This window comes from Dermacentor variabilis, unplaced genomic scaffold (assembly GCF_050947875.1).
Source record: "Dermacentor variabilis isolate Ectoservices unplaced genomic scaffold, ASM5094787v1 scaffold_18, whole genome shotgun sequence".
Taxonomy (NCBI): domain Eukaryota; kingdom Metazoa; phylum Arthropoda; class Arachnida; order Ixodida; family Ixodidae; genus Dermacentor; species Dermacentor variabilis.
Window position 1 is genome coordinate 1,984,214 of NW_027460346.1, and position 10,900 is coordinate 1,995,113.

Here is a 10,900-nt window from a genome sequence, read left to right on the forward strand (position 1 = left end):
GCTTGAGAGCAACACCTCATTGCCACTTTCCAAATCACGATGAATTTTTGCTCACGCCGGGTTGCTTATGTCATGTCTGTTCTAAAGCAATCCCAGTGTTTTTATTTATGTATCTCATTCAGTAAACCTTTGGGTCGGGATAAGGCACGTACTGCAGCCAGGCTCCTCTCCCACGCTGGGTACGTTGCGCCATCTAGCATCGCCACCGTTAAATCCACGCGTGGCAAGTTTGTGAATATGTATATTCAGACGAGATTATCAGAATTCTTAGCACCCTCTGCGACGCAGCAGAGGGTGCTAAGAATCACTGGCTCCGGACAGGCCGCCATTGGAATATGAACCTGGCAACGTTTAACGCTAGAACGTTATCTAGTGAGGCGAGTCTAGCAGTGCTATTGGAGGAATTAGAGGGCAGTAAATGGGATATAATAGGGCTCAGTGAAGTTAGGAGGCCAAAAGAAGCCTATACAGTGCTAAAAAGCGGGCACGTCCTGTGTTACCGGGGTTTAGCGGAGAGAAGAGAACTAGGAGTCGGATTCCTGATTAATAAGAATATAGCTGGTAACATACAGGAATTCTATAGCATTAACGAGAGTGTGGCAGGTCTTGTTGTGAAACTTAATAAGAGGTACAAAATGAAGATTGCACAGGTCTACGCCCCTACATCCAGTCATGATGACCAGGAAGTCGAAAGCTTCTATGAAGACGTGGAATCGGCGATGGGTAGAGTGAAAACTAAATACACTATACTAATGGGCGACTTTAATGCCAAGGTAGGCAAGAAGCAGGCTGGAGACAAGGCAGTGGGGGAATATGGCATAGGCACTAGGAATAGCAGGGGAGAGTTATTAGTAGAGTTTGCGGAACAGAATAATATGAGGAAAATGAATACCTTCTTCCGCAAGCGGGATAGCCGAAAGTGGACCTGGAGGAGCCCGAACGGCGAGACTAGAAATGAAATAGACTTCATACTCTGCGCTAACCCTGGCATCATACAAGATGTGGACGTGCTCGGCAAGGTGCGCTGCAGTGACCACAGGATGGTAAGAACTCGAATTAGCCTAGACCTGAGGAGGAAACGGAAGAAACTGGTACATAAGAAGCCGATTAATGAGTTAGCGGTAAGAGGGAAAATAGAGGAATTCCAGATCAAGCTACAGAACAGGTATTCGGCTTTAACTCCGGAAGAGGACCTTAGTGTTGAAGCAATGAACGACAATCTTATGGGCATCATTAAGGAGTGTGCAATTGAAGTCGGTGGTAACTCCGTTAGGCAGGATACCAGCAAACTATCGCAGGAGACGAAAGATCTGATCAAGAAACGCCAATGTATGAAAGCATCTAACCCTACAGCTAGAATAGAACTGGCAGAACTTTCGAAGTTAATCAACAAGTGTAAGACAGCTGACGTAAGGAAGTATAATATGGATAGAATTGAACATGCTCTCAGGAACGAAGGAAGCCTAAAAACAGTGAAGAAGAAACTAGGAATTGACAAGAATCAGATGTATGCGTTAAGAGACAAAGCCGGCAATATCATTACTAATATGGATGAGATAGTTCAAGTGGCTGAGGAGTTCTATAGAGATTTATACAGTACCAGTGGCACCCACGACGATAATGGAAGAGAAATTAGTCCAGAGGAATTCGAAATCCCAAAGGTAACGCCGGAATAAGTAAAGAAAGCCTTAGGAGCTATGCAAAGGGGGAAGGCAGCTGGGGAGGATCAGGTAACAGCAGATTTGTTGAAGGATGGTGGGCAGATTGTCCTAGAGACACTGGCCACCCTGTATACGCAATGCCTCATGACCTCGAGCGTACCGGAATCTTGGAAGAACGATAACATAATCCTAATCCATAAGAAAGGGGACGCCAAAGACTTGAAAAATTATAGACCGATCAGCTTACTGTCCGTTGCCTATAAACTATTTACTAAGGTAATCGCAAATAGAATCAGGAACACCTTAGACTTCTGTCCAGCAAAGGATCAGGCAGGATTCAGTAAAGGCTACTCAACAATAGATCATATTCACACTATCAATCAGGTGATAGAGAAATGTGCGGAATATAACCAACCCTTATATATAGCTTTCATTGATTAAGAGAAAGCGTTTGATTCTGTCGAAACCTCAGCAGTCATAGAGGCATTACGGAATCAGGGTGTAGACGAGCCGTATGTAAAGATACTGAAAGACATCTATAGCGGCTCCACAGCCACCGTAGTCCTCCATAAAGCAAGCAACAAAATCCCAATAAAGAAAGGCGTCAGGCAGGGAGATACGATATCTCCAATGCTATTCACAGCGTGTTTACAGGAGGTATTCAGAGACCTGGATTGGGAAGAATTGGGGATAAAAGTTAATGGAGAATACCTTAGTAACTTGCGATTCGCTGATGATATTGCCTTGCTTAGTAACTCAGGGGACCAATTGCAATGCATGCTCACTGACCTGGAGAGGCAAAGCAGAAGAGTGGGTCTAAAAATTAATCTGCAGAAAACTAAAGTAATGCTTAACAGTCTCGCAAGAGAACAGGGATTTACAATAGGCAGCGAGGCACTGGAAGTCGTAAGGGAATACATCTACTTAGGGCAGGTAGTGACGGCGGATCCGGATCATGAGACGGAAATAATCAGAAGAATAAGAATGGGCTGGGGTGCGTTTGGCAGGCATTCTCAGATCATGAACAGCAGGTTGCCATTATCCCTCAAGAGAAAAGTATATAATAGCTGTGTCTTACCAGTACTCACCTACGGGGCAGAAACCTGGAGGCTTACGAAAAGGGTTCTACTCAAATTGAGGACGACGCAACGAGGTATGGAAAGAAGAATGATAGGTGTAACATTAAGCGATAAGAAAAGAGCAGATTGGGTGAGGGAACAAACGCGAGTTAATGACATCTTTGTTGAAATCAAGAAAAAGAAATGGGCATGGGCAGAACATGTAATGAGGAGGGAAGATAACCGATGGTCATTAAGGGTTACGGACTGGATCCCAAGGGAAGGGAAGCGTAGCAGGGGGCGGCAGAAAGTTAGGTGGGCGGATGAGATTAAGAAGTTTGCAGGCATGGCACGGCCACAATTAGTACATGACCGGGGTTGTTGGAGAAGTATGGGAGAGGCCTTTGCCCTGCAGTGGGCGAAACCAGGCTGATGATGATGATGATGATGATGATGATGATGATGATGATGATGATCAGAATATATATGACGCAGCTTTGATTCCACCCATCACCGGAGGTATATAAAGGTTGTTGTTTTTTTTTTTGTTATTGAAGAGCAGCACATGCATATCCAATGGCACATACTCAGTGACTCAAGTTGGCCTGCCATTCATTGAAGAGCGGCACATACCTGTTGCCGCCTCATAGGCGGTGGCCCAAGTTTCGTCCGAAGGGCTGGTTTCGAACCCGCTTCCCTCAGCACAGCAAACCCCCATGCTCTACTCATTCTATAATATGGATCACCCAGTCAGTCGACGAGCAAACGGTTTGATCCGGACATAGTCAGACACCAGAAAGCGCGTGAAGTGTCCCAAGAATGCTAATCGCATTAAAACTGCTGGTATATGATTAACTACTGATCTGCGTCAGCGCAATGTAGCTCGCCCCAACACAAATAGCTGTTTTGTGTACCTCACCGCGCACATCGGGATGAAGCGCTACACACGTTTGATGGCCAGCCATTATTAACGCGAAGCCTTCATTAACCCGGGGCTTGGCGTTCGTCGTCATTTCCTCGCCGGATATATTTGCGGATATAGACAGCTTAGGCCACTGACTATATGTCACTGCTGCTGTCTTGTCGAGTAGATAACTTGCGCCACTGGGCGTGCGCTCGCGAATAGACAACTTGCTACTGGCTGCTTTCTGGCCTTGCAGACAACTTGAATGACCATACGCCTCGTGCACCGCCTATAGAGGCGCCACTGATAGCCACCTAGCGGACGTTTCCAATAGTACTCGCGGGAGCAGTAGCAGACAACAGCCCATTGCCGCAAGGATAATAATAATAATATTTGGGGTTTTACGTGCCAAAACCACTTTCTGATGATGAGGCACGCCGTAGTGGAGGACTCCGGAAATTTTGACCACCTGGGGTTCTTTAACGTGCACCTAAATCTAAGCACACGGGTGTTTTCGCATTTCGCCCCCATCGAAATGCGGCCGCCGTGCCTATGAATACATGTGGCAGGGAAGAAGTTTGGGCGTGTTGGTGGGATACATTCAGACTGGGATACATAGCGCAAAAAATGATTCCCGCTATTAAAACAAACTGTTGTTGTCTATCGCCACAGGAATAAGATTACGAGGGAAATTGTGGAAGCAGCTGACATAGCCAGAGCAGGTGACGAGTGCGTTAGCACGCCGTCTATATTTTTATCAAGGAAAGAGCTTGAATTTTTGGGCATAATAGTCACATGACTGTCTTTTCCTCCTTCCCTTCAGTGTGTTCTATTGCAGTGGCGTCCCAGTGAGTATATATATACTCACCAGCTGCAATAAATCAATTGTTGAAAGTTAGCGCTCGTCATGTGTTCTGCTTGTCCCTGTGTCATTTTTTGCGCTATGTATCCCAGTCTGAATACATGTGACATCGCCGAATAAGTGCAGTCGAAGTCGCCTCAAGAAGAGTAGTTGCCAATGTATTGATGGAAACGCGTACACTATCCAACGAAGTCACCAAACACACGGGTTAATAAAAGCGCGTGTTAGTGCTGTACCGCCGATGCAATTCTGCTGCATACGCCAATGAACTACCGTTCCCGCTGCAGTTTGTGCAATTTTAAATTCCCCAAGGGAGCTGCTTGGAAACGTACAAAGCTATAGACTGACTAACTTTTCAGTACTTTTTTATATTACTAGAGAGAGGTGCCACATGATATATTTAAAGGCAGAGCAGCGCCAGTCAAAGTAGATGAGCGCTGTCGGCAAGGCCCGGTTTAGTCGTCTGCAGCTAAGTATAAGAAAGAATTCAGTTGAGTACAAAACTCACATGCAAGAAGGGACTACGCTGTGAAACAAACAAATCATTCGGCGAGTTAAGTTTGCTCAGGCAGCATCGAGGTGTGGTGACTTCCCAAACGGAACACGAACTTTTCAGCGAGAAATGGAACAAAAGTACCATATGCAGCAGCTATTAGCAATTCTCGCCCTGAACTACCTATTTTCTAAACACATTTCCAAAAACGCAAACAATATCTAAGATGCCCTCGGGCGAAAAAAACAAAGCTGTTAAAGAAGCACTTCCTTGGTATCATTCCGATAATACACAGCGTGATTCATACCCTTTACAAACAAGGCAGGGTGAAAACCTCGCAGCTCAAAAGAATCAACAAGAGTTATGTATTGAGCAACTAGCAACAGTTAAACATGTCCGAAGCCACGCATAAAATAGATGTAAAAACATGAAGTGCACGACAGCTGGTGCGAAGATTTACGCGGCCACATAAAACCAGCAATTTCAGTTCTTGCAAACTTCAGTAGCTTTAACATACAACACAATGCGCTCGTGCAGTCGTGCTGCTTAGCTAGCGCAACGCAGTAAAGAAGCAGAAAACAATATAAGCGGCTAGCGGCACTCCGAACATTAGCGAAATGCCTTTAAACCGCATGCTGCACTGCAGCATGCAGTCGCTTCGTCGCTTACGCGTCTAACTACGATCGAGTGGAAAGAAACACCGAAGCGACAAAGGAAAGGATGAGAACAAGCAATTTCCCGCCGAAGCGACGATCCATTGCTACCGTTGCTCCCACTGATGAGGCTTTCAGGGAATGATTAGAACCGTATCGCCGGCACGTTTTCGCCGGTATTTGAGCCCCCCACCGCGCAACAATTCTTCTTCGACGTTCCTTGAAGCTTTGGCCACCCCGCACATGCGAAGGGTGTTGCCTATTTTGCTCTGAAAACGTGAATAAGACAGAGAAGCACTATCAACGACACAGCAAACTACGGCGCGCGGCTGGCTCCTCTCCCGTGTGTTATGCGCAAGACCGCCAGCAGTGGCGCGTCCATCGGCGCGCACTACGCGTACAGGCATGCGCCACTGGGTGGGTACCCGAACATATAACTTCAGTAATGGCTATGTGCAAGTGGGTATGTGCTCGTTCTTAATCAATCCGCCAGCATGTATGTGTCACTGTGGCACAAGGGGCCTTAAATGTATTTAGATATGTGTCGCGTATGCATCTCTGTGCCTTCATGCACCTCTCGTCAAAATTTTTCCCTCGACAAGCACCCACATCGTCTTGGTCCTCGTGACGCACAGAGCTAACAGCTATACAAGCGACGGGTCTGTGCTCGTGTCAACCGCTACTACTGCTTCCTCGCTAATTCAAACAAGCTTCCCGTCATTTCGATTCCAGCGTTACTTTTGGGCTGCGCGTTTTCACGGACTATTATCCTTACAGTAATGGACCACGCTGGACGTGCTTCCTTCTGCTGCGCACGGTTTTGAATTGTGCCTGGTCCAGTAATTTTAATATTCCCAGGAGATCAGAAAAGGACCCGTCTGCGAAACAAACATCTTTGAGGAGCTGAACGCTGCTATAATCCGGTCCCGTCTAGTGACTAGACTTTAGAAAACCGAGCTCGGTAGATGAGGCGATATGAAAGCGAAGCTTCCTTTGCCTCTTCTCCTCACTTTTCGGGTGCTGGCTGCTGTACTGCATGAATGGTCGGTACGGGACACAGTACAAACAAACACTGAATGTAGTGCAAGCCGAAGCGACCCAGAGCGGCAGGTGATTCATGTAAGCGCGGGCGTGAGCTCCAACGCAAACAAACCGTCGTCGTCATGCTGCCGTCGCCATTCCCGTCGTATACTCATTTCATCGCTTTCAGTCCATCGTGATCATTCCTGCATTATCCTGCCGTAGTCATCAATCCGCTGTCTTCACTTTGTTGTCAGTGCGTTGTCACTTCGTCATCCCGCCGTATCATCATTCTGTCATCATTATTCGATCGGTGGTCATCGTTCCATCGTCATCATGCCACTGTCGTTATTGCGTCGTCGTCATCCATCCGTGGTCATACCGTCGTCGTGATGCCGTCGTAGTAATACCACTGTCGTCATGCTATCGTCGTCGTACCATCGTTATTCAAATGGCGCCGCGCTGTCATCGTCATAGTGCCGTCGTCCTTCCATCATTGTCATTCCTTCTTCTTCATCTCGTCGTAGTCATACAGTCGTCACGCCGTCGAAATCATTCCGTCGTCGTCATGCCAACATAGTCATTGCGTCGTCTTTATGCAGTCATCGTCATTCATTCGTCGTCATGCGTGGACTCTGCTTGTTTGAGCGCCATTATATTATGGTAAACGATGCGTTTCAGGATGAAAATGCGTCCTACGTGGTCGTGTGCTCTATACTTGCAAATGGTCTCGAAACAGCGTTTTTTTTGCTGAAAGCAAAAAAGAAAAAAAGAAGAAGAAATAACTTCGCTTTAACCGATGCCCAAAGAGCGTGGGATACGCACATTTTTGTTTAGCTTTTGCAACATGGTATGGCATGGAGCTTGAGAAATAGGCTTCGCGGCCATCGTCAACCTGGGATCATGTGGTCACCCTTCAATAAAAAATTCTAGCACCTTACTCAACACTGATATCCTAACAGATTCATTAGCAACTTGGTTCATGAATCTTAATTACCAGTACATAATTGTTGGCATTTTACGAGTGTCAGAGCCTTGCCGCAAGAGGAGTACTGTGTTAGCACAGAATCATACAGGAGAATCTGTTCCCACTGCAACAACAAAACGAATTAATTCTTTATGACAACGCTATCGACGTTAGCACTCTTGAGCAGCCGCTCTTCAAATTGCACTGCAATGCTGTTGGGGAGCACGCTGTTGGCAATGCTGCCAAACGGGCGTCCTTTCCGAGCGCCGTTACTGCCTCGTTTGCTAATTGTAACCCGATTCCTTGCCGCCGAGGCTTTCGAAACAGTGACGGACGACGTCCTCGCCGTGTCATCGCTTACACGTGCCGCGAAACAAAGAGACGCTACGTACTCGTTGCTGCGCGCGCAACGGGCGCGTGGAAAGGCGGCCTGTTGCTACGAGGCCGTCCCGCGTGGTTGTGCATAGTTGTACTACACTTAACCAAAACAATGAGCTTACAAATACGTAAGACTAATGCGTTCAGCTTGAATGGATCACAGGGGTGGGTATTAGCGATGCAAATCTATCGCTTAATTGACTATCGATAGTTTCTTTTTTTTTAACTATCGATACTGTAAAAATACTATCGATAGTAATACTATGTATAAAGTATCGATAGTACTATCGACAGTGCAATCGATATTATTGCCGTCGATAGTGCAATCGGTGTTACTATCGATTGTACCATCGGTAGTAATAATACCAATAATACTATCGATAGTGCTGTGAATAATTATGCTGTTGCTGGCCGGCGATACTGCCAAACATTTGTGATAGCCTACTATCAGCATACTCAGTTCGGTTAATTTATGACGAATTTTTTGGCGAAAGAAATAAATTATTTCCGCAGTGAAAATGCAGGAATATGTGCATCAATAAATTCAAACTCAAAAGCAACCAGTTGCACCTTACCAACAAACTTAGTTTTTGGCATTTTTTTAAATCACAAAATGCAATATAAATTTGAAGCCGCACTATTCCGCCTCATGTGACGGCTTCCTTTCCGGTAGAACTTAACAATTCAACGTAATTGTCAACCAAGCATTCTGATGAAGTCGAACACAAGCATGTCAACTTTCTTGCGCTTCAGCCATGCTCCTCCTATCTGAAATTGAAAAAAAATTGAAAATTGAAAATTGAAATACGAGTATATGTCCAGTCGCTGAGAATACGCGTTCTGCGGGTACCGACGTTGCTGGAATGCACAAGTACTTCCTAGCCACTTAAGAGAGCGGCGTTGTGGAGCATTGCGAATACTTCCAGAATTCTAAAGGGTTGCTCTTTCTTTCCCGTGGATGTAACTCCAGGTATACTGGCGAACCATTAGCTCTGCCTGCGTTCGAGGTTGCGGTTGAGGGCTCCTATTGCTGCCTCTCAAGGAACCGCAGAATTGGGCTTCCCGCAGCTTCGTTTGGCACCGCCCGCTGTCTAGACGGTTCAACTGCAGGACCATCATGGGCTTTCCTACAATCGCCGGCGTAGTTCACCAATCAAACAAGCACTGGCGCGGTCTGCGTTCGTTCTGATCGAAAACGCTCGCTCCTTTAACCGTGGGTCCAGCAGTGATACAAGAAATGTTAACTGTCTTTCTTCATGAGTGTCCATTCGTTTACGCAAGGAGGAGATGCACTCTCGAGGAACTTCTTTACCAACTTCGGTTTTGAACGCAGGCTCGATGCGCTCTTCCAGCTCTCGTGCGATGCCGCAGACCACAGGAACTACCAAGGAAATGGTAGTGTACTCATCTTCAGACACTAATTTCGTGGCCTCCTCGAATGGTTCCAGTACTTCCACAACATCCTCAGTGAGCGTTATAACCTCCGCTGCTAGCGGGCTTGGTGCCCGGTGTAACTTTGATAGTGTTAAGGTTGGCGCTTGTCCAACCTCCAAGATCCTTTTTAGTATGTAAAAGATGCTGTTCCGCCGTGTCGGTATCTCCTGTTTGAGTTTTAGCGGCGGAACCTTACCGACACGTTCTTGCTCTTCTCGTAGCTTGGCGGTGACGATGCAGCTGGACCTTACGTAGCGCACAATGTTCTTGCCCTTTAGCAGCACGGCTGCTAGTTCTTCACTGCTTTTTAGCCCATCATGAACAGTGAGGTTCAGCGTATGCATCGCGACAACCAGCAGTCGGACTGCAAGAACCATCCTCTTACCATTGTCTGTGACAAAAGCCACGACTGCCTTGCGAATATGCCCGTCTTCAGCCACACCTCCGATGACATCGGTGACGTTTTGCGCCATGTGTGCTCCCTGAAAAACTGCCGTGGAGAACACCGCAGAACGCACAGTCTTGCACAAAAGGGCACGTGACTATTGTGTAGCTGTCGGTCGTGCAAGATTTTCAAATAAATGTCTTCTGTCGTGGCACAGTGGCTTGTCGACGTCAGCGTGACGCGCAATCTCGCCTTGGCGGCGTTCTCGTATTAGTTTGGCAACATAACATCAGAAAGCTGCATTCAGCTCGGCAGTTCATGTCTTGGATCTAGCGCGTAGCAGAAATCTTGAAATCCTTTGCCAGTGACGATAGTAAATGGCTGCATGTCTCTTGCTTTCATTGGGGCTAATTCCTTGTCAAGCTTCGTTTTCCTTTCGGTCTGGTCCCCATACTTGGCTCCTTTATCAGAAGTAAAGAAATACAACCTGCTTTGCTTCGGTTTTGAGGAGCCAACCGCATCCGTGCATGTATCTGCTACTTCTTCGCACTCTCCTCGACCCTCGTGAAATGGTGCGTTAGCGTGGCACCGCTTCATGTGGTCCCTTAAATTAGAGTTATTCCCACTGGTTTTATATTACTTGTTGCACATGTTGCACAATGTGCAACATGTGCAAAAATTTATAGAGGACGATACGGAGCTCTGACTAGACGTGCAATGACAAAAGACGTAGTTCAAAACTGTGTAATCATTTTGACAGCCTTGGGGGCATAGAAATATCCAACAGGAAAGTTTCATATCTCTCCCTGTGAAATTATTTTGTCCATAGACGGAAAGTTTTCATTTCTGGGGGGGGGGGGGGGGGGGGGGGGGGGGGGGGCTGGGGAACGACCAGTTTTCCAAACCCCATATATATATATATACGTCACCTGTCGGAGATTATGGGATTATGGGACTATGAAAATGTACAAGAACTCGTAGTAGGAGACAGTTCAGTTTCACAGCCTGAGTCCGAGTCCTCAAGAATCTGGCGTCTCTCGGTGGTGCAATCTTCCTTCGTCGAATTGTCGTATACTTGGCTATCA

The 10,900-nt window shown here is 46.6% G+C and overlaps 1 pseudogene; it reads right to left on the bottom strand.

Annotated features, from left to right (window-relative positions):
- Window positions 1–8,692: 8,692 nt before the first annotated feature.
- LOC142568344 (zinc finger BED domain-containing protein 4-like) lies at window positions 8,693–10,003 on the bottom strand (annotated as a pseudogene).
- Window positions 10,004–10,900: the final 897 nt, after the last annotated feature.